The sequence below is a fragment of the Marmota monax genome, unplaced genomic scaffold, assembly GCF_021218885.2.
Source record: "Marmota monax isolate L192 unplaced genomic scaffold, Marmota_monax_Labrador192_F-V1.1 WCK01_AAM20220418_F8-fsc00071, whole genome shotgun sequence".
Taxonomy (NCBI): domain Eukaryota; kingdom Metazoa; phylum Chordata; class Mammalia; order Rodentia; family Sciuridae; genus Marmota; species Marmota monax.
In genome coordinates this window covers 3121523-3147024 of record NW_026695217.1, presented here as the reverse complement: position 1 = coordinate 3147024, position 25502 = coordinate 3121523, and the positions used below count along the sequence as shown (strand labels likewise).

The 25502-nt window shown below is 44.0% G+C and overlaps 1 protein-coding gene across 11 annotated transcripts in view; it reads left to right on the top strand.

The window, feature by feature from the left end:
* The window catches only part of Chrm3 (cholinergic receptor muscarinic 3), a 434005-nt gene that overhangs the window by 331846 nt on the left and 76657 nt on the right, over positions 1–25502 (top strand). The gene's annotated exons all lie outside the window — the stretch shown is intronic.

Below are 25502 nucleotides of genomic sequence, written 5' to 3'. Positions count from 1 at the left end.
TGTTGAATGTAGCTCTATGTTTCCTTTCAAGAAGTGAAGATGTAGTGTATGCCTCAAAGTGTAATGAAATGAAGTCACAATGATCTCACTATCATTCCCTGGGATCCAGTTGTCAGGACGGGTCCTGGCAGGCCCCAAGGGCTTCCCTGTAATGGGAATCCACCACTCTTATTTTCTACAGAGTTGTCATAATTCTAGAAAAGAATGGGGAGGAGCATGTCTGCATTAGGGACTCTTTAAAAACTGGTGGTAAACAATAAGACCAATGGAGAAAACATCCTGTGCCCTTTGAAATTTGAAGGAAATGATTCCTAGAAACATCCAAAGTTTACCTAACTGCTCAGGCAGAGGAATCAAACATATCAGACTAGGAGTTGTGGCATGGAAGCTACTGGAGATGCTCTTTTCTTTTGAGCTTTTAGGCATGAGCACATCTTGTCTGCTGACAAAATTAATCAGGATGTCAAGAACAACAGGAAATGAGCATCTCCTCTGGGTTTTGAGGAGTTTACAGATTGACTCTATCACTGTCTCCCAGGTCAGAATGAACAGACATGAACCTGCAGAGAGTGAAACACACTCCCTCCTCACCTTACCCATTTCGAATTATTTAGGACAGAGGCATTTCCTTTACTGCACAGCAGGTATTTCTGAAAGGAGAGTTAGTGATTACAGTAAAATACATGATATACCAGCTATTGGCACAAGCATGTCTGACTGCAGATGGTACCAAGCTCACAATGCAATAACAAGGTGCTACTAGGTGCTCTAAGAATGGCAGGACAGCCACTGTAATGGGTAAGGAAACCCTTGCAAGTAGAACATGTACCTTATCAGCTTGCTCTTTTATTTTCCCCTTGGGCTGACCTATAATTTATTTCATTGTATAACTTCAATTTAGATTTACACTTATTGCAGGACTATCCTGTATCTCAAATGAATGAGTCAATATCATGCAAGTTTTCAGATGTTAGAGCAAGAGGAGGAGTAACCAAGAATCTCTTCCCATGCATCTTGTATTTTGTTTTAATAGTGTCAATTGAGCACTTGTTACATAATCTTTCTGTGTTTTTATTTTCTCAAGTAAGATATGGGAGTTGAGCTATAGATTTCAGGTATTTATTTCAGCTCTAACTCTGTGCTTTTAATTACTACCTTCTGAACAAGAAGCAGTAGTATTTCTGTGTATTAATTTGCAAGTCTTATATTAAATGCCTTCAAATGTTAAGTGATTTGTTTTACATTTGTATATCTTCAGCCCCTCCTTTTTCTCTTCCATTACATAAATTTAAGATGCTTCTGGTCATATCAGTAAACTTAATAGTTCTTTTAAACAACAGAATTGCCTACATGTTGGCCCCAAATCCTTATATTCATCTATTTTATTTTGCAAAAATAAAATCCCTGAGGCTGGGTAACTTAAAAATAAAAGAGGTTTATTTAGCTCAAAGATATATAGGATAAACATCAAGGCCTCTTGTCCCAACCCCATCACACTATGTGAATAACATCATAGCCAGAGCACATTCAGGAGGGGGGGATCAGAGAGAACAAAGACTATGTGGTAGGACCTAATTTATCTTGCATTAAGCCCTTCCCGTACAGTCCCACTACCTTTTAACATCATTGGACTGAGGACCAAGCATCCAACATTGGGACATGGTCAAACCATACCCAAACCACAGCAGCATTATTATTCATAATCACATCTCTGTAAGTCTCTGGTATTAGATAATTTCAAAAATGCTTACATCAGGATCCATATAGGAGAATAGATCACTAATCCATTAATTAACTCATACTTGTGAATTAACTAAAAACTACTTACAGTATTATTATATTACCCTTAAGAGAATAAAATTTCTTTTAATAGTTTGTCTTTTTATATCAAGCCAGATTACTATATTTTCCATAGCAGTCCCTCCTCCTCCCCTTCCCCCCCCACCTTTCTTTTTTAACTGAAGGTAAGAAAATGTAGCTTCTCTAGTGTTAAATTACCCAATATCTTTAGATTGATGTATTCAGTGATATTTTGAAAATGAATTGGCATAAAGGGTAGATGGGAATAATGAAAAATTTTATTTATGACCTTTTTAATTTTTTTTTGTAGTTGTAGATGGACAGAATGTCTTTATTCTGTTTTTTGTTGTTGTTGTTGTTGTTGTTGTTTGTTTGTTTTTTTTATTTTTATGTGGTGCTAAGGATCAAATCCAGTGCCTCACACATGCTAGGCAAGCGCTCTGCCACTGAGTTATAGCCCCAGCCCTTTTATTAATGATCTTTAAAAACATTTACTTAAAGTAGGTGGATTTAAAGGATCTTTTTTATTGATGACCCTTAGAGTAATTTTTCTCAAGATTATCCAAGAAAATGTATGTGCATTAATCCACTTTGCATCAACAAGACAAAGTACCTGAGATAAACAATTTGTGAGGGGGATAAATTGTTTGAAATTTTGGCCCCTGGTTTGAGAGATTTGTAGTCTGTGCTACTGAACCCTGTTGCTCTAGGCCTCTAGTGTCACAGTGTCATGGTGGGAGGACTAAACATGGCAAAGGAGACTTGTTTACCTCGGGGCAGCCAGGAAGCAAAAATATGGGAGACAGGAAGGGACGAGGGTCCCAGTAATCCTTCAAGGGCACACACCCAATGACCTAACTTCCTTCCACGGGGTGCCACCTCCTAAATGTCCCGCCAGCTCCCAGTAGTACCATGCTGATCACCAAGCTTAACGCGGGGGCCTTGGGGGGGACATTGAGATCCAAATGATAACACTGTACCTATAATGAATGTGGCTTTAAATTTTGTTGACCATTTGTATCGAAATCCACTTGTACAATTACTCACCATTTCAACCCATTATGCTGTGAGTTAGCACCACTGCATCTCAAGGGAGGTTTTGTGATTAATCTTTGTGAAGCAGATTTCCTCCATGGCATGAGCTGGCTGTCATTCAGTCCTTGTGAGCCGTGCAGATACATGCTGACTGGAGATGGGCAGAAACAATTCCCTATTTTAGAATGGAGAGGAAGGCCTTTCTGTTAATTTCTGCATTTGTTTCCATCTTCCCATGAAGCACTTTATAAACCTGTGATGATAATGTCATTCTTGATGGATTTGCTGATAGCTCAAAACTGAAAAACATGGAAACGATTTATAGTTTTTGTTGAAAATTGGCCATCCCGTGTTCACACGAACACATATTTGGGGGTATCATGTCTTGAAATAACAGAGTTTTCTCAGTCACCTGCTGGCGGCATATTGGATCTGACCAGTTAATTCTAGTCTGAGTGTAAGTCAACCTTGATCTCCTCAAGCCTAAGGTGCAGGGAGTTTATGCTGATATTTTTACATGGGTTGTGTTTAATGGCTTTGACATTCTGGCATGGAGAACACATTTCTTGGAGTCTTTTGACTAAGAATTTTTAAAGTTCATCAAAGAAAACGCCAAGTATTGACAATCCTGTTGGTATGATAGTCCATTCTAGAACATTTGTTGCTATTCCTGCCTTGAACAAATATGCAGTGGATAGGTACCTGGTGGAAGCCCATCTTCCTGGAATCTCATCCAGGGCTGACTTTATAGACAGGAGCTGGAGTTTTGATGTCTTTCTAGGTCCTCAGCATTCCCTCCTTCCCAACAAATAGAATCATGGTGAAGTGAAATAGAGGGAAATCACAAAGGAGTCAGGGAAGTGGGCAACAGGTGTGCGTCACAGGGAAAGAAAATCACAACGCTTTTTAAGCAGTTCAGGTCCTATAAAACAAACACACACCACAAAATGACCAATTGGGTGAGCCGGCTTTGGCACCCCATCTGGTATTTCCGGGATAACAAATGGAAACTGGGAGTCAGTGCTGTAGACTCATCTCAGGCTCTGGCTGTGTGCCAGGCTTGATGCCTGCGGTGGGAGTGCATGGCCCGTCCTCCTCTCGGAGTCTTGCTCCTGGGATTGTAGGGAGGCCTGCACCCAGCATCCACAGATCACACCACCGCTGTTTGTAAACAAAATGAATGAATTAGTCAACTACTAACTTCCTTTAACCTGATGCTACACTGATCATTCTCCCACCAAGAGTAAGGCCAGTTGTCTTAATCGCTCCAAAATTGACTGATTTAAAAATATGAAAATGGCTAAGCCTATTTATAGGAGGGATTTTGATTACATAATCGCAATCCCTTTGTGTGGTAGAAGGCTGTTTCCTGGCATGTAGAATGGTGGCCATGTGTGGCATCTGCCTCTGCATTCCCCAGGGGCCCACTGCCTTGGTGGGAGCCTTTGACAGCTGTATTTTCAAGGCAGTGCTTATCTAAGAGTGAGGCAACCAGGCACATTTAACAACCACCCCCCCCCCGGGTCCCTCACCTAGCTGCCCAATACACACCTCAAACTAACAATCTCCAAACCAAATTCCACATTGACACGGCCCCCAAACGACTCCACCATCTGTCTTTTGACACCTCCTCCTTTTTTCCAATTGCTCAGGCCTAAACTTTTGAGCTCATTCTTGTCTCTGACTTTTACTTCTGCTGCTGGTGCCTCTCTCTCTAAAAAAACATATATCTGACTAATTCTTACCAACCTGCACCTGCCTCCCATCGAACTCCCTGTCACCCCTCACCTGAACTATTTTAATATCCTGGCTGCTCCCTTGGCTTCCAGTTCTGTCTGCCCAGGCCACACCAGCCTGCTCGCAACAGGGCAGCCTGAGGGATTCTTAGGAAACTGTTCTCAGATGCATGTAATCAAGGCTGATCAACCAGAGTGAAATTCACAGTCACTGTTGGGACCTGAGGTCATCTGTGACTTGTTCCCTGCAGCTTCTCCGTGGTCACCTCCTGCCACCATCCCCTCCCTCCATCCTTGCCCATCCCCCTTCATCACTGGGTCCCATGCACAGCAGAAAAGGTCCTTCCTCAGAGCTGGGGTCCTCTTCCTGCACATGTCTTCAGGGTTGCTCTGGTGTCCTCTAAGTCTCTGCTCAAGGTCAGGCTATCTGAGAGGCTCTCCTTGACAACCCTAGTAAGTGGCCCTCCTCCACAACCCATCATTTCTTCCCTTTCACTTTATTTTTTCTTATCACTTGATAACACACGGAGAGATGGCAAGAAGGTCCCCCTCCCCTTCCAGAATATCAACGGCTTGATGGAAATCCCTTTTGGTTGATTCCTGTATTCTTAGCACATAGAAGAGTGCATGGCACACAGTAGGCATGATAAATATGTGTTAAATGAGTGGATAATGAGAGGTAGAAATGTCACTCTGTACATCACACTGCGCAGCACTGCACCGTCCTGAGGAGAAAAACATCTCTGTGAAATACAGAAATACAGAAGAGCAAGGATTCCTTGGCCATTCTCAATGGGCATCTGAGGGTGGGAGGGGGCTGCTCCCGACTTAGAAGTTGTCCAAGGCTTCCTGGTAGAGATAAGATCCACGCTCAGCATGGGGTGATGGGTTTTCATTAGAGCTACATGCAGGTAACTGGAAAGATCATCAATCATATGCAAATACCAAGCAGGCAGTGGGAGGTATATTATTTGATCCTGGGAGAAAACTCAAGGTTTTATAAAGTGGATTTTGGAGGCATTTGCAGTGAAGTGTTTTTAGGAGCTGCCGGAGTTGACAAGTATCTAAAAATGGGAATGTTAACTAGTGGGAGGCAGGGACTGGACCTCGGTAAGCGGGTGGACTTCAGAGACGGGGTGAGGAGCCAAGCCATTAAAGGAAGCAGCAAAGAGGAGAGCCGATGGGTTGAAAAGCTACAGAATAATGAGGTGCCGGTGGATGAGAGAACATTCAAAGACAAAGCTATTTCAAACACTGAAGTCAAGTCTAGTAGAAGACCTTCCTGAAGGCCTTTGATCTGGGGACTTGAGAGGTCACTGATAGACCTGAGTACCAGAAGTGGGGTCAGCCGTGGCAGTGGCCTTGACAATGAGCATGTGGGACAGCAGGGTAGGTGCACAGACAATATGCCCACAACATTGGCCAGGGAAAGGACCGAGGCATCATCAGAGCCATCCAGGAGCAGAGCCAGAATTGCGGGACCTTCACTTCTAATAGGCAGGACACTCTCCTGTCCCTGCTGGTGCTGAGCCCAGAGAACAGGCAGCTTCCTCGAGCCCTCTGCCAGCCACCCTCTCCCATCCCACTGTTCCTGTCCTCATCTCCATCATGCCTGAATCTGCAGATCATCCTCTGTGCGGTTGTCACTTTTGGTGACACAGCTCCACCCTTTGACAACAGGAGAGACAGTTAGATTGGGCTGCCACTGACCTTTTGTGTTTTCTGCCTTGACAGTCTTTCAAAACAGTGTGGGTCCCACTGGCTTCAGGGGGAAAGCTTCACTCTGCACAGCATCAAACTTTAACCTCTCAAGACAGCTCTGTCTTGGAGAAAAAAGCTGGGCTCTTTTCCCTGAAGCTCTCAATGAACCCATGCATTACACAGCCACAGAGCAAAAGAAAGCAGATGTCCTCACCTGCAGACTTAACTCACTGTGTGCCCCTGAGGGCTGCAGGAAAATTGACTTCCACTGGTCTTGTTAAGATGGAGTTTTGCTTCTTCTTCATACCAGGTCTCTGCCTTGTTTGTGTTTTGGTTTTTCCCAGCACTTGTGGTCTATGTTGGAATGTAAGAATGATAGACTAGAATCCTGAAGCATTCATCAATGGACCTGAGGTAGGCAGTGGTGTTGGCAGGGGTCATAAGGGCAAGAGGATGGTGGCCACTGCTCTACGCTCTTCAGATTAAGACAATGGGGTCTCCTCTGTGCTCACTTCACTGTGAAGGTGGACAATCACAGTGTGGAGGGCTGAGCTCATTGCTGATGGAGCTGATGGCAGGTTTCCATGGAGCCAGGTCACTGCTTCTCACCTGCCCCCAGTAGAAACCAGAAGAGAAGGGACAATAAATACCCTCTTCATCTCTGTCTGCCTCACATTAGCTAGTATGGTGCCAGTCTCCCACAGGCGCTCCATGCATGATCATTTCCCTTCTTGCTGTATCAAAGCAGGCTGGACCCAGACAATTCTGAAAGATCAGCTCTTCAATGCTTCTCAACTTTAAACTGTATACAGACCACCAGGGGGTGGTTCAGTCACCCCAGAGCAGTTCTGATCCTGTGGGTGTGTGTAGTGAGGTCTGACTATCTGTGTTCCTTACAAATTTCAAGGGCTTGCTTGTACACACACCACCCTTGGAGTAGCTGGGGTCTGGGAGTGTGTACCTCCTACAGGATCTGCCTACCACTATGGCTTGCCTGCAGGGACCCAGAGCTACAGGATGATCACAATTTATCTTCTTCCAGTAATAAGTAGGTTTGAAGATCACTTAACTATGAATATTTTTAATATCAAAACAAAATTATTATGGGAAACAGTATAAATTTTGACTAAAAAAAAGTAAAGAAAATGTAAACTGTTAAAAAGAAAATGCAAGAAATATAAGTACAGCATAAGATACTTTTTTAAATGGTTGAGTTCTCCCACCCCAGTGGCCTCAGAGGTTGCCTTCTTTATCATCTGTTTTTAGGGGTACTTTAGAGGAAAAATTTCAGAAGCACTATCTAGTCCTAGGGATCCAGAATTAGGATTCAGTTAGGTTCAAATAGCTAATTAGCCTATAAATAATATTGATGACAACACCTAGCATTTATCGAGCACTTACTATGAGCCAGGCATGCATAGACTATTGTACTAGATATTCATGGAAGTTTTCTGGAGTATATAGTACTGTTGTTCCCACTTTGGATTCAAGGAAGCTGGACATTTTGCCACAGAACACACACCTATATGGCATCTGCTGTCACCCATGGTGTTTAAGGGCATCCAAAGTGGGCTTAGCCAGTGCTGGAACCAGATCCTCTCACCCCTGTCCAGGACTCTGTTTATGATAGAGAAGATGAGATCAAATACATGGATGCAATTTGGCAGCACCTAATGTTTCCAGAGAGAGCCTTGGAGAATCATAGAAATGTGCCTCCTATAAACCTGGGTAGTTACTTCTCCTTGTTTCATTCATGATAGTAATAAGCAGATTAACTGTGCTTCTCTTTAGTAACTGAGTCATGGATCTTGGCTCCTAGAAAGCCAGTACTTCCTAACTAATGTATATTTTTCTGCCAACTAGTCATCAGTTGTTGTTTTTTTTAAGATGTCTATGATAAGCCTTTATAAATTGCATTACTATGTAAATAGTTAATGAGTTCAACTCCTTACATAAAACGAATTCAATGGTAGCACCAGGAGTGTTGGAATGAATGAATTCTCCTCTATGAATTTCATCTTAGCATCCTAGAAGCTATCCAGACAAATTTTTGTAATATTTTTCCAGGCTTGCAATACTACTATGGATACTTCCTCACATGCACCCAGCTCACCCAGGGTCAAGGACAGATATGCCTAAAGCCCACATGCCCACCTGGATATTTTATATGGTGACCAAGATCATAGCCACAGCCCCGGTGGCAGGCTAATTTCTCTTTTTCATTACAGCCCTCTCTATATAAAAGTAGACTTCTTTCCTGTTCCCTATAACAAATCCCTAACATTTCCAAAAATGAGGAATTCTGGATTGTTTCTGTTAAAGGTTAGGGTTTGAACAGAGCCAAGTCTTTGCAACTATATAAGCTGATATTGCTGATACTGTGGGTAGAGCACAGGACAGGCAAAAACCCTAAAGTTCTTTCTCCTTCTAGACAATAACAGCTATTCTTATACAAAGTGTATCATTCTGAGCCACACAGCATCACTTTGTACAGTATTTCAAGCCCATAGCTGAGAATATGTTAAAATGTAACACGGCTCATTAATCAAGAAACACAGCGGGAGCTGAAGTCACCTCTGGAAGGCAGTTCAAGAGCCCCTGCCCTTGTCAGTCCTATGCTGAAGATCCAATGGAAGCTTCTCGGTGCCCTCTGCCGTCCAGCAGCAGCTGACACATGATACACATCCGTAGCATCTGCGAAGAAATGAGGCCAGTGCTCACAGGACCCCTTCACTTGTCAATGATTAGTAAATGGCAGGAGTAGTCATTTTCAAGTCTTCATCTGTGGTTTGATGGGGAGCAAGGGAGGAGCAGGTCTCTTCTAGCAAAGCCCATAACCTGCCGTGGGCAAGCTAGGCTGCACTAGATGTACTCTCTGTATTATTTTAAGATACTGAGATGATAACACATTGGATTCCTCATCTAGCTGCAAAACCCACTTTCAGACTCTTCCTTGGTGGCAGGTGGGAGGCTATTCTTTTCCTAATGAACATCTGTATGTCTTACCTTGGTTTGAGATTTGGGTATAACATTCCACTGTGCCGGTACATTTAACAGTTTCTAATTACAACACAAACCCCTAACAGATAGCAGCACATTCAGGGACCATGTTATTAGAGGACATTCTGCAGATAAATATTTTCATATCACTTACTTGCTTAGCTAAGGTTGGGGAAAATTGAAAAAAAAAAAAGTATAAAAACACAGGGCAAGCAGCTCCAATATCATACTCCCTTCAACACCATGAAGTGGCTTACCAAGTCCTATTTAAAAGATGTGCATGCCTCTGGAGGGCATATCATTGTTTAGGCAAACGTTCCAGGGAACATCTTCCACGTTCTCAGATGGAGTGAATACAAGGAGCCTTGAATTTCACGAGGAGAGGTCTAATCTCTCTTTCCATCCTCACTAATCATCCATAACCTGTTGGTTTCAGTGTCAAGTTTAATCAAAGATTAAATTCTTGAAGATCAACTCATTTTCTCTTATTAGTTTTTTTAAGTCTTCACTACTAAAATCAAGACTGGAAGGCATAAGGGAGGTGATCAGGGCTAACAGTTCCATGGCAAGCAGTCTGAGTATGTAGCACATTGTCAAGCGGAACAGGGCTTCAGTGATCAAAGCTGAAGAGAAGGACACCAACCCACACTTTGAAACTGCCTACTGGAGACCCCAGTAATGGCTCTAAGACACAGTGACATTTGCATGAATCTAAGTCTGCACAGGTAACCCACAGGCCAGCAGCAGACAGGTATCTTGCCTTCCTAAAACTTGCAAAAATTGCCACACAAACCAATTTACCTTTTCAACTATGGCTTTCCGAGGATTTCCAGCCTCCAAGAATAGGAGGCAATAGAGCAGAGTGTCCCCCTCTGCAGGAACTTCAATCTCTCTCTACTGATGACAGCTTTATTATTTACTGTGAAAAATCATGGAAGGTGTTTCTGCAAAATTGGCGGTCTTTAGAGAGATTTCCAAGGGCAATGGCATAGGAAACAGGAAACATATCATGAAGTAGAAGCTGAATGAAATTCAAAAAGTGAGAAATGAGATGCCATCACCTTGCTGGGAAGTTGACTTCTGTCCTCTATTCAATTCATTTCTCCTCCAATGTCAGTCATTGTATTTTTTCATTTATAATGGCCGTAGTCTGGAAGTTGCTCTTTATGTAGTAAAAAGCTGTGTGGCTTCTGTTTGCCATTCTTTCCTGGGAATTCCTCAAAGCTGGAGGCCATAAAAGTGTGTTGTTCCTACCCTGCATAGACGGAGGACCCACCTACCTCTTGTTATGGCTGAGAGTCTTGTCTGTGTTTGGATCTGAGCTGCTTTTTGTTTTCACTGGAGTTTACTTCGCAATTGGATTTTTCAGGGAAACTAGCTGAGGGTGACTGATCCTGACGGAACCTTCCCTACATAGTGTGCAAGTTAATTCTTGAATCCTGCCACTTGGAATGGGTTCAATGCAGTTCCTTCTCCCTAATTGGTGCCGAGGAAGCAGCAGCAGATAGAGATGTCATTCTTCACCTCTTCTTCCCTTGCCTCTCACATTAATTCCTTTCTGCCTTGTCACTTGATACTCATACAGTCCCCATTAATCTCTCTCTTCTTGGGGATGGCTTGTATAATCTCCTCTCTGAAAATTCTTCTTTATCATGTCCTTGGGTTACTATCTCTACTAGGTGGTCTCCAAGTCTTCCCCAAAATGGTTATTAACTCGTTTCTGCCTCCTATTCTCCCTCAATTCTGAAATTGCCTTCTGCCTGACTCCTTGGCTCATGTCATTTCCCTTCTGGACCTAAAGCAGGTCACAGTGAGGGAGCTGGTTACCTTGGGCCATGCATTTACACCTGGCATCCCGTTTAAAACCTGTGAATGAAAGGATGGTGATGCACTCTCAGCAGATGGAGCCCAGGGCGTGGCCTGCAGTCATAGCTGGCACAGCCACTGGCCAGCTGTCTCTCTGACTCAGTGTGCAGAACAAGGACATGGCTTTCTTCATTACAAGCTACAACTCAGACCCCAAGCAAAATCTGACAATTCTTTATCCAATTTGCTCAGGGCCACTCCCTCATATTCACTGAGTAGATAAGTTCCTCGTACAGCACATCCCTCAGTATGTGTCTGTTGAGTATCCAAAGAAGCTCATAAACTTGGATTTACAGGTAAATACATGAAAGATTAGGAGGAGGAAGAGGAAAGGAGGGGACAACAGAGCAGCTAGGACAGAATAAAGCTTGGGAAGAAGGAACTTCCCCACGGTTTTTGTCTCTGCTATTGCTGAATCCCCCCCGGAAGTCTGGAACTGTGACAGGAAGGAGATGGAGTGGCGGCATTTTCTGAATAATGGAAGTATGAGTGGCATGTATCTCATCATAGTATTGTAGTAATTAAATGAACTAGGGTACTTTAAAATGCTTCGTGAAGTGTAAAACACACTCCAAGGAAGATTTTAATTAGCATCATCATTCTTTTCTTTCTATAAAACAGTGACTCTTTTTTTAATACATATATATATACATATATTTTTGCATATATATACACATATATATACATACATTTTTTTTTAGTTGTAGTTGGACATTTGTTTATTTATTTATTTTTATGTGGTGCTGAGGATCGAACCCAGGGCCTCGCACATGGTAGACGAGTGCTCTACTGCTGAGCCACAGCCCCAGCCCCAGCATCATCACTCTTATTATTATTAACTGTACTAACTTCAAAGCACTTGATTTCCCTTTTGGGCTAATTCTAAAGAGGTTTGCTTCCACTCCATTTCTTCTTAGCATCTTCATAATTGCTATTTCACTACCACATTCTTTTTAAAAGAAGGGGAGTGGGGGGTCTCTCCAGGAGCTGGATTCTATGCTTTAAAAGCTTTGATTCCCAAGCTGTGGGGAAGCCAAGTTGCTCAGACACCTTTGCCTTGGCCCACATAGAACCCCCACCCTGCTCATGGCTGCAAATCCAGAGAGAGACTCTGGGGCTCCCGCCAGGCTCACCTTCAGTGGCAGCCTTTGTTAAGCTTTGAGCAGCCTTGGAAATCCTGATCTCCCCTTGTCGGGACTGCCTTCCTGATATCATGTTGGCTCCATTCACTTATAAAACCCCTTGTACTCCAGGTGTTAAGTGGACCTGTCTAGGGATGGGCTTCAGTTACACAGGACACTCACATCCGTGGCTGTGCGGCCGAGATTAGAACGGCTGAGCCCAGCAGAGCAGACAGACCCGCTTAGCAAGAGAATAGGATTGACTGCAGGAATTAAGCCGAGAGCAGCAAGTGAGCCACACGCATCAGGCCTGAGGAGTCATGGCCCTCTACATCATCGTGGCAAGCCATGTGGCTGTGAGTACCCAGAGGGACAAACCACACAGCAGAGCTTGAACTGAGAAAGGGGACATTACTGTGGTCACTTTTAGAAATGCACATGCAATCTCCTAAAAAACAGATGAATTTTAACTTTTTTATTTCCCCTGGTTGCTCAGAATAGGCAGCTCAGCCAGGAAAAAAAAATACAAAGCATTTGGCAATATTAAATGCATTTCCATTATCTTCAAGACAGGAAAATAATAAACTGCTCACAGCAGACTCCAAAGAAGCACATGTTCTGTTCTGAGACAGCACTTGCCATGGCTCCATGACCTGCTCCCTGTTCAGAGAATATTCCATGGGGTTGGTGGCTCTTCTTGAGTTCTGATGATGATGGTAATAAAAATCCTCATTTATATAACTTCTTATTCTAGATTAGCATTGGATGATTACACCCAAAAGCAGAGCATTAGGATTTAACAAAAATGTTTTGCAAGTTTTAGTTGTTAACATAGTGAGAACTCATAAAATAGGAAACAAAACTCCTATTTGTGTAGATTACATGATTTTCTAATCTTTAAGAATGCAGTTCTTTTTCATGTCTTTAGAGAAGGACAAGTAGCTCAAAGATGTTAATACATCACTGTAAATAATTCTTCTGGCCTTTTTATTAGAGGATTTTAGTTTAGGAGTTTATGGAAAGAATAATGTTTATAGATTGCCACAACCTAAAACAATCACCTTGTTTAAAAGTGACCCACTTTTAAACATCATCATTTTGGCAATTAACACCTCTGCACCACCCTCTTGGAGTGTGGGCATTACGCCCATAAATAGGGATGCTGCTGGGAATGTGGGGTGGGGCTGCTTCCACCAAGAGAGAAGGCTTGGAGAAGTGAATGGAAAAACTTGCCTCTGTTTAGCATGAATGAGCTGGGATTTAAATAACATTCTCAGGCCAGATAAATAATTTTTCCTTGGCTTAGTAATCATGCACTGCATTCAAATATTTAAGTGAAATGTCCTCTGGCTTTCCTCACCTCGTCTTTGATCTTTATGTGCTCTGTTGGATTTCATCTCATCAGCTTCATCGAATAAAAAATCTAATTTATACCTTTTAGTACATGTAGGGAAGCAACTTTGCCATAAGACATTGGGAGTGCATGCAGTCAATTATTTTGCTCTTCAAACACACACATATCCCAAAATACTGAAATATACTAGAATAATAAAAGCAGTTGCTGCTTGGTGGCTGCTTCATAACCGATTAGGATTATTTCATTGTTCTTTTCTCCAAGCTGTTCTGCCATGAATACGCATTATGTATATTAAAAATGAAGGGTGTTTTTAAAGAAATGTATTCAAGAATTCCTTTGAATTCTTTATCAGTGTTCATCTACCTTTGCCCATTTTGAAAAACAGGTGGTTTTAAAATGTGACTAGTCCCAATGACCAGTTGCAACCTGGTGCCTATGAGGGGTCCATTCTGTGTGAGAAAATTCTTCCAGCAAGCTCTCATGCACGCCTGCCTCCATGTCAGGCTGTAGCTGAGGGCAGGTGAGCAGAAAGTGAGCTGGAGCTCTCTGATTTCTCCTCCCATGTGACCCTCAGGTAAGGTGATCAGTACAGCCCTTATATCACACACTAAAATGCTAGGTTATTTTGTGGGCAGGATTAATCTGCAGCAGAGAAGGTGGAGATTCATGGCTGGCATTTGAACACAGAGAGACAAAGAGAATTTGCCCTAGAATGATGCTGTACCCCAGGGGACAGGCTCAGGCTACCTTAATTACATGCCACAGCTACTCTGTTCCCTCTTGTACAAGTCATCTCTGATAGTTATTATGGATCAGAGTTAAAGAAATAAAGGAGAGGGTCTCTTATTGGTCACCTCACAAATAAGTGCCTAGTGATAGTTTTTGCCATATCTGTAAGACTAGTTAGTTGCACGTGGCCAGACTGCCACCCCTTTGGTTCCATGTAACTAAAAATAGGTTATGGAGAAACACGAGGTGAACCGTGGATTGCATTCTTCCCCTTCAACAACACCTCAGACCTAGATAATGGCTTTCCTGACAATTGCCCTGAATTTGTGGATTCCCTAAAAACCGCACTGCTACTAAGAATTTAGTCAGCATTCTTTATAATACTCACTGCTTGTGTGGAGGATGTGGACAAGCACTTGTTAAAATATTTAGTTATAATGTTGCATTTTCCTATCAGTGGCATCTTGTCAAGTTCCCAGTTAAGTATTCCAGGTCGTTCTTTACACAAAGGGGAAAGAAGGCATTGATGAGTTGATGTTCCCCTTACCCACCATGTGTGCTAAGGTCTGGGACTTGAAAGCTTCTTTTGTTTCTTCAAATGTCTTAAGAGTATCAACTTTCAGACCCCTAGGATTCCAGCTCTGAAGCCAGCATGAGTGACCCCTGCCCCTTTCTCTCCTCCAGACCTACCCTGGGTCCCTTCTGCCCACTTATCACTGTTGCTGTTTTCCTGTTTGCTTCACCAAAGGTTCCTTTGCCCTTTCATTCATTGGCTGGCCACCTGAGAAGGTAAGGAAGACCCACACCCTGCACCAGGGATGTGCCACTGTGCAGCACAAATGAGGTGCAGGGAGAGTCTGCTGCAGTATTCACGGCCACTGCAGTTTTTCTCTTGGGTCTGGCCAGCTTCCTTGTGGGCCCTGGGATCCGTTGGGCTTGCAGGAGACCCACGTGTGGCATGCGTCGTGTGGCTGCTGTTGTTCTTGTGTTGATCAGCCTGTGCCAAGCCACAGCTTGGGGCCCATGGCTGCCCCGCGTGCTGCAGCTGTCAGCATGGAATGACTGCTCTCCCAGGAATCCTTCCGCATTCCCTGGGGCCCTGGAGGGATGCCAGCTGGGAGGTTAAGCCTCCCCAAAAAGGGATGAGTGCTGCTTTGGATTCCCAGGCGATTAGAGGGATGCCAGAGCACGGAAGGGCTGCTTTGTGTCCTGCAGAAGAAGCTCTGCTATTGGAAGGAGCCCACACCCATGCAGGCTGAGACCCCAGCCTGCAGCTTCCCTGAGGCTGAGGAGCACGCACTGCTTGTCTTCTGGAGGATATGGAGAGCAGGTCTAGCCAGGGGGTCCTTACTTCCCATAGTGAGATGAAAGAAAAGGCTCTTCCAGAGACACGTACATCCCAAGGTCTTCAAGGGAACTAAGGCTGGAGGACTGGGAAGGAGAGGATTTCCAATCCATATGCTCAGGATTCCAGAAGCTGCACCCATTGCCACTTATTCCAAGTGTTATTTTCCTGGAGTTTACTGGATTTTGTTTCCCATTAGCTGTCATGGAAGGCTGAGAGACAAATGTTCAACTTCAGAGCGATTACAATTATTATCAGTGTGTCCTTGTTCAAAGACACTTGATTATGTGTTAGAACTAGCAAATGGAGCTGGGCTACTGAGTTGTCATTGAACTCTGCCCACTGCTTATCAGCCCTTTGAGTCTTAGGGAAGTGCTTGTCCTCATCTGACCATTCACACGCTACCTTACGCCCTGGTAACACTTCTGAAAGTGGCCATCTGTAAGTGTGAGATTCACTGCCAACCACCTGTACCCCTGTGTGGTTCTAGTGTCCAAAGAAATCCTCGGAATCACCATAAGTTTTGCCTCTAAAAGCATAGAGCCCCTTCCTGTTGTGTGAATTTGTGACCAAGCTAAGTATACATACCTCTGTGAACAGTCTTCCTTTTGCAGCATTTGTGAGTTTGAACTTGCCCGTGAGTTGGTAAAAGCAGCCTGATTCGGTTTGGATAGGACTTGAGGTGTCACAGAGAATGCCCTGACTGCGGACTGGGAGCAAACCATCCCACCATAAGCTCTGCCGTTTATGTCCTAGGTAGTCTGTGATTAGGTTTATTTTAGCACTTAGGATGTAGCAGCTCAGTTGACCAAGACAGCATGCTGACATGCTGACCCCAGGCCCATTGTCTCCATTCAGCCCATCCAAGACCACTGTGAAAATTACCTCCTTGCCAGCCACTTTGATCTTGTCACTCCTGCATACAAAGCTCAGGCTCAACAGGAGGAGCAGAGCTGGATTTCTCCAAGAATGAGTGAGCAGGCTGACTGCCACCCACCAGGGGAAGGGGCTCTGTCTCCTTCAGTGGAGTCTTGCTATAATCTAGTATTTCATTGCATGGAAGTGATCACATCTCAGAGAGGGAAGAAGATCTGGTCCTGCCATCAGGATGAGCGGCCAACAATGGGAAGGGCAGTCTAGAGGAGGTGACTGCTGAGCAAGGGAAGTTGTATCCCCTTGAGACACGCCCAGAGCTGATAGTGACACTTGGGAAAGTCCCTGAACCTTAGCCATAGTTTTCTGAACCTCTTCTACTAAAGGAAGAATATTCTTATGACATCAATTTATTTTATTTTCTAATAATATGTACATAGTAGGGCTTCCTGGAAATTATCAAGAGTGTGCATTGTAAAACATTTAATGGGGAAAAGAGATAATACTTGGGTCCTTTTTGTAGAGGTTTTGGTGTGGGCTGAATGAGGTGCCCAAGACCATGCACACAACGGTGCCAATGGATAAAGATAAGAACAAGCCCTGGGGATAATTCGAAGGAGGTGAGGCTTTTTCTGCATTGCTAAGTTTTAAGTAGGAGTAAGATTCCATTTAGAATGATTTTGTATTCAGGTCTGGGAAAGACTGGGTTAGGTTGCCACTAATTTCATTTTTCTACGATTTTAAGAAAAAAATCTGTCTTCAATTACATGATTGCAGCATTAATCCATCATGTCAACTAAAATATCAATTATCTAGCCACCACAGGTCATGTGCCTACCTGCTCTAGCACTGCACCAAGCACACTGCTCACTTTCCAATCCAACCGCCCCGAGACAGGAGGGTTTTTATCTTCCAGGTGAAGCATAAGGATGATGGGGTTAAGTGCCAGAAGTCACATAGGTATGAAAGAGCAGAACCATGGTCCATGGTCAGGTATATCTCTCTCCAGAAGAGTCTTCTGCAGAAAGCTGATCCTAGGAAACTTCCTGCAAATAACAAACTTGGTAAAGAGTGCCTATTCCTTCCTCCTATTCCGAAAGCATACATCAGTGTGTTAACAGTCCCCCAAAATAAAACTTATTCTTAAAAAAAGAAAAAAAAAACTCATTTGGATTAACTCTCATGTCAAACACTTATTTGACCAAAATACTTGTTTTTACATGAAATAAGTTTGGCAAATATTCATCATTGTCAGCTGCCTCACCAAATAGCTATCTTCTACTCCCAAATCCTGTCCAAATTGAAGAAGGCTTAGGAAGTCCCAGCAGAATGAAGGAACAGCAACTGTCCTTATTGTGGACAAAGTACTCTACTTTTATTTACACCCAACTTTCACGATAATCCTGGGAAAGTTGCTTTCAGGAAAAACTGATAAGGAAACAGCCCCAGAAGACGAATTTCTAATATTTTTGGCTAGTTGCAAACATAAATGAGGGATTGAAATCATTTTAGGTGTACCTGGACCTAGAAGTTGGATAGTGAATTGCTAAGTGAGAAGTTAAGAGTGAGTCTCCTCTCTCTCTCTCTCTCTCTCTCTCTCTCTCAGCTAAGTCTAGCTTATGAGAGGGAAGTTTGGTTTTTAAGAAGGGCAGCATCTCCTAGCCAACGCAGCTTTCTCTGCTTACACTCTTGGCTGCGTTTACCCTTTGTCACACACAAGCTCAGAACACTGCTCCCAGACCGCTGGCCCTTTCCCTGATCCAAGGGGTCCCGAGCGAGAGGATTTCCTCAGGCAGTTTCCCGGCAGTATGACCTAGTGGTCAGGAGCCGGCCAGTGGGACTGCCAAGGCCAAAGCCTGCCAAAGCAGGCCATCCTGGAGGCCCCGGGCTGTCCTAGAGCCCAGCACACCCACACAGCTGTTCCCAAGGTCCCCTGAAGCTACACAACACACAATACACATACCATACCACACCACATTCACCCACACACACATACTCACACCACACCACACACACACATACACCACACCACACCACACACACACATACACCACACCACACCACACACACACATACATATACCACAAATACCACACACACACACAACATGCACACTACACACACTACACCACACACATTATACATACACATATGCCACATGCATATACACCACACTACACACCATACATATACCACAAACACCACACATGCCACACTACACCACACACCACACTTACTATACCACATCACATACATACCATACATACATCACACACACCATGCACACATATATGCACACAACACACACATATATACCACACCACACATACTACACCACACATACTATACAACACCACATACATATCATACATATACCACACACATATACGCACACCACACCACACACCACACACACTACAACCACACACACACTACACCACACCATACCACACACACACCACACACACATACACCACACTTCATAAACCATACACACACATACACCACACACACATATACCCCCCACACACATACCACATGTACACCACACAACACACACACACATACACCACAACACACACACCATGAACACACATACACATATGCCACACCACACACCACACACATACCACACATACACCACACAACACACACAGATCCTTCAACTCAAATCTTTAGAAAGAAATCTTCCTTTCCTGACCTAGAACTGTGATGCTCTCCTATTGTGAACCCTACATCCCTGCCTGCTGGTTCCAGACACCCTCCCCATCATTACTTACTAGACACGCAATTTCAGAGAAGTGACTTTTTTTCCTGAGCCTATTTCTGCATCTACCACACAGAGATAATAAACCAGCTATATTTCAAGGTTTGGCGATGGCAAGAACTAATAGTGTGCGTGGTATTTAGCACATTTTCTTAGTCTATTTGGGATGCCACAACAAAATACCACAGACTGGGTGACTTCAGCCAGAGACATTTATTTCTAGCAGTCTTAGAGGCTGGAAGTCCAAGATCAAGGCGCCAGCAGATTTGGCCTCTTGTGAAGACCCTCTTCCTGGCACGTAGACAGCCACCTCCTTGCCTTGCTGTGTCCTCACTTGGCCTTCCCTTGTATGTGATCCCTGGTCTCTTCCTCTTCTTATAAGGACACTAATCCTACTGGATTAGGGACCTACCTTTGGGATCTTATTTTAACCTTAATTACCCTACATAGTGTATCTCCAAATGCATGGTGGGGAGTTAGGGTTTCAACCTCTGAATTTGAGGGGGACACTATTCAGTCCATAATGCACATCATAGGGGCCCAGAAGTGACATTTAAACTTTTGCCCTTCCTGTGCCCCCTCCACTCCCTGGCTGCTCTTTGGTGGAACCACAGGCATGTGTCTGCCTTGTGCCATGGACCTTTCTGCTTCCTCCAATACACCCATTGACTGAGGGCACCTCAGCTAACTCCACTCCTGTGGCCAGCCCCCACCGAGGGAGTCCTGTCTATCCCCAAGAGTGTACCCAGCCCTGAGTGTTCGGCTGCGCTGAGCAGGGGGTTGGCTTTGCTGGTTGAGAAGACTGAGAAGGCAGAATCAGAGAACAACAAGTGAATTGGCCTTCCAAAGTCACTTCCTACAGGGTTAAAACAGAGGGGACATCTTTACCATGTTGGCGCAGATAAATTGGCCCTTCTCTCAGATTGCTGTGAATCTCCCGATTTTCTGAAAACTGACCCATTTGAAAAATGGTTTGATTTCACGGCACTTGGCATGAGTGACTCCATTCTGGTTTGGTTTGGTCTTCTGGAAACAGAAGAAGAGCTCAGGCACAACAGTGCTTCCCACAAATCTACTCTCTTGTGTGTCCATCATCACCTTAGTATTGTGTCCATCATCATGACCTTTGGCTACACCTGTCTAGCTGGAGCCCAAGCCTAGGATATGAAGATGTGCTCCTCAGAGACTCTGCCTTGCCTTTCTGGTCCCCTGTGCTTCCTCCAGCCAGTGTCACCAGCAAATCCACTGTCAGTCACAGAAGGGTATCTTAGGTTTCCCTCCAGGAGATCCCTAGTGAAGCTGATGATCATTCAACCATGCAGAAGAAGGGTGGATCAGCATTTTCCACATTTCAATGTGCCTAATATTTCTAGAGATCGGGTATCATCTTGGAGCCTGTCCCCATTCAAAGTGAGATACGTAGGAGTCCATAGTTCCTTCCCACTCAGCCCATATTGAAACCCAATTTTCTATTATTACCTGTCAATGTTGAGAAAAATAGCTGAATGCACTGAACTGCATACAGTTAAACAATCAGGCAGAAGTCGACTAGGAAGTTCAATAATGTATAAAAGCCCATGTGAGAGGTGGGTGGAAAGATCAGGGAATGCCATGAGATGGCCATGTGAGGTATTTTGTGTTGAAATGTTCATTGAAGCAGCTCAGGTCACACAAATGCCGGTTGTATGAGCTTAGATACCCGCAGCCCTGCTAAGTCAGAATGGGGTGGGTGTCACTGGTAGTGAGGCTGAAGGAACAGAGTGGGCTAAAGGTGATGGGAGCTTTTTCCCTTTTGGTCTGCAGAGGGGAATGGGCTGGGTGATTGACCTGGGATTCCACTCTGCTCTCACCTGGCCAAGGCCCTCCTCCTGGCCTGGCCCTGCTTGTGGCTCGATTCTCTGACCACGGTTTCCAGATGTGGCCTGTCTTAGGAGTTCCTGCTGACGGCCAGTTGGCCCTGTGCTCACTGGGCAGTTTAGGATGTGGATGAGGCCAAGCCCTCCCTCTAGTACATGGGAGGGCCTCGGGGCATTCACACAACTCCTTTCTGAATCCCCGAGCTCAAAAAAACCCTTGGCATGAAAATGCCACTTTGGTCTCTAAGACAACAGAACAAGGGGCCAAAAATTGCACCCTGCCGTCCTGCATTCCAGAGGAAACCCATTTCTTTAGACAATGTAATACTATCCAGAAAATGGCCAATTAAAACTGGATTTATGGGTTGTTCATCGGGGACTCCCACAGTGGGCACATTGACTGAAACTTCTTCCATCTCCCTACTTACCTTTCTCTTGCGTTAACAAACGAGGCAACCGGCAAGTCATAACCTATGATGATGTGCACCAGTGAACTTCCACCTCACCGTGTACGTTAAGACCAACCAGAGAGGACAGCAAAAAGGTCCAGTCATGCTGGCTCGATGGGTGGCATAGCCATCCTAAGGCAGAAGGAAGCATGTGTGTTTCAGTCGTTTTTAAAATTCAAAGCCCCTGGTTACCTTCCTCTAGGACAAAGTGGCTGACGCTTGTGGGTGCTGCATAGGTGACGTCCAACTTGCTATAGCTTGACTCACAAGCTTCTGACTTTAGGATGGTGCAAAATTAATATGAATTCAGTAGAAAACGAACTTCAGGTTTTCAGTTTCCATCTCTTTCTGGAATAGCGAGGTGCATGCCACCACCACCACCCAATACTATGTCAAATGCAAAGGCGTGAAGTTGGAAACTACATCATCGAAGTTTAAATTCATGTAGAACTGAATTATTAAATTCCAGAATCAGAATACAACTTTCAAACTGAACTTTGGACATTAGGAAGCTGATACAGAGCTTAGAAGAAGTATTTCTAGGCAGAAATCTAATCCACTAAGTTATAATATTGTTCAAAAATCATACAACTTGCCTGATGTGGCAGTACATGCCTATAATCCTGGTGACTCGAAATGCTGAGGCAGGAGGATCACAAGTACAAAGCCAGCCTTAACAACTTGACAAGACCTAAACCAACTTAGTGAGACCCTGTCTCAAAATTAAAAAAATTAAAAGGGCTGAGGATGTGGCTCAGTGGTTGAGCACCCCTGGGTTCAGTCCCTCACAGCACTTACCCTTACCCTTTCGTAACCATCCAGTGGGATCCATAACTTGATTCTGATGCTGGGACTCCTAGAGGGTCCTGTCATTTGGATTAGTGCTTCTAAAACCAGGATGCTGAACTTGGGAAGAGATAGCTAAATGGAGTGCAGTGGATTCCATGAGGAGGCTTCTCTGCTGACTGGGTGGTATGTTTGTATAACCAGAATCCCTTTGCGCACATCCAGACGCAGATGTGCAGGGCCAATAATAATTGTCTATCATGAAACGTGAACATATTGGAAAATCCTTACTCTTCATAAACCGTATCAATACTTCTTCCAATAACTTTTACAACTAGAGAAATAACTGACACAGATTAAAAACTTTAGACTGAGATGCAGTTATCAATCAAGAAAAGTAATTTTCTGGTTGTATTTAAATAACTCATCATCACTCCTAGTCAGCACAGAGACTCCTATTATCTAACCCACATCTACCTTAACATGCAAGGCAAAGAATGCATTTGTGCGTGGGAACTGAATGTGTGTTATTGACGCTAACACTGTTGCTGACAGAGGAGACGTGGACAGGGTGACCACTAAGGGTGCTTTTGAGGAGCTGGGCAATTGCAGGGTCTGTACCATTCCTGAAGTCACATTGGTACTTGGAGTGGTAATGCTCCAGGTAAAGGATATATATAAAGAAACAAATCCAAACATCGTAGCTTCCTCATGTGATAAGGTGACAAAAAACTAGACTAGAACATTAGTCTTTAAAAAAGAAAAAAAAAGGAATAAATCAGAATGAATGGTTCAGCAAGGTGCTCAGGAGTTTGAAGCTGAAATTTGACAAACCAATGATAGAAAGTTGTCACAGATTTGTGCCAAGGTGAGAGACTTATCCTCAGACCTAAGGTAATCATCTCTAGTATTTACATAGTGTGTTGTAAATGTGCAAGCCCTGTGTCCCATACCACCTTATCTGATTGTCCAAACAATTCAATGTAGGAGGCGGATAAGGAAGAGAGGCAGGAAACTGAGGCTTGGAGTGAACATAGGCACATTCAGACCAGCAGCCTTGTGGGATCGCAGAGCTGGAAGAAGTCTCTAGGCCTCTCCTGATTAGGCCATGCGACTCACACAGGATGGTATCTGCTACTCCTAAGAGCTCAACAAGCCCAAGCTGACAAATTCCTCCATTCTTGGTCCAAGGAGGCCACCAAAGTGATGACCAAAGCTGAGCCTGGCTCTCACTCCTGCCGGTTCTGCTTATCTAGCATGGTGGCCATGACCAATCCTGTTCCCTCCCTCTCAGCCTCAAGGCAGTATTCTGGAAAAAATATAATAAAGTCTCTAAAATGCACCCAATTTGATAATTTACTAATAAGCTGGGGTTGTCTTCCAGAAACGTTCAGAAAATAATCAGATACTTATGATGGTAAGGATCAAAGACATTATTTTTCCTCTTAGCAAAGTTTTTTTGTGTGAGATTTTCAAATGGGAGAGATGGAAAAAGTGAACAACTCAAGAATGTAGAGGACCCTTTTGTGATTTTTTTAAGTAAAATGACAAACTTGGGGGAAAAAAAATAGTTTCCCAAAAGGAATTGAAGAGAAAACTGGCAAGCAGATAGAATGTCAAATGATGCTAAAACAGTGACAAACACAGTCAAGGAAACTATAACTGTGTGACCGTGGGTGGAATTGGATCAGACGCTGACCTTTCACAAACACCTAAAGAAAACAGCTCCCAGATAATAACCGGCAAAAGTAGCCTGTGAGGTCCCCCGTGACTGGGGAGCATGTGCATGACCATCTGCCACCAGATGCAGAATGCCAGGCTGCGGGTGGTGCCCTCAGCCCCACTGGCAGTGATGCCGCCTTCACTCCGATCCCGCCTGCCTTTGGTTCACACTTCTTTGTTCTCTCCTCCAAAATATATCCATTTGTTTTACCTCCTGAGTCGAGAATAGAAGAACTTAGTAATTTTATCACCAAAGACAACCTGCAGCTGATTAGACAGAGAACTGAGAGCAAATGTAGTTGCCATCTTCTGTTTAGGACCAAAGTGCGAACACAGAGGACTCAGTGCCTTCCAGGGAGGTGGCTCGGTGTGAAGTGTAGACTAAGCTTCCCTCCCTGGCTCGACACACAGCACCGTCAATTCCCACCGTTCAATACCTGTGCAATGCCAGCAGAATTTCATCTACTGCAGGTAATCACAGAGTTAGGTGGAAACAATCAAAACCTCTGTTTGCTAATCAGTGGGAGATAATTAAGGAATGTATTGATTCTTTTTCCCTGAAGGGATAAAGACAGTCTAAGAAAACAATTAGCATATTCATTAATTAGGATCTTGCTTGTGTTTCTGCATCCTGAGAAGTATGAGTATTTTAATGGAAAAACATTGATTTCAAGTGAGCCCTCTAGAAAAAACATACTGATTAAGAACACATCCAGGCCAGAGAAGAAGAAATTAGCACCTGTTAAATCACCCAGCAGTTATAAAATGGTAAAGAAACTTAGGAGGAGCTAAGACATTTTGATGTTAACTATGGCTGTAAATAGGGTCCTAACCAAAGTCCTCCAGGGTTCCACCTGGCGGATTCATCCTCCTTGATGTAAGCATTCCAAGCCAGTACCTTCATTTCTCATAGCGCCCTCATTCCTTCAAACAAAGCCTGCAGCTCCAGCATTCTCAGTGTTCGCCCATCTTCATGAGTGCCCAGCATCCTTTGCAGCTTGCTTATTCATCCATGCATGTTGCATACCTGACCAGCACTCATGAGAGCAAACTCTGGGAAGAGCCAGGGAGTCCAACAGGGTTGCTAAGAGAACCCCACCCAACCTGCAATCTTAGCACTTATGGGCCAATGGAGGCCTCTGTTGTTCTGAGTCACACTCCTTCTTTCTTCATTGTTGTGATTGTGTTGCAAATACTTTAAATTCAGGCTTCAGTGTTTGCCATCAATCAAGGAGCACCATCCCCATTTACTCTGGCCAGCTCTCTCTCTCTAACCTAGAGAAGGTCCCATCCTGCCCCCTTCTCACCCAGTTTATTGCTGAGCTTCTGTGATCACTGTGCATAGGACCAACGTGCCGA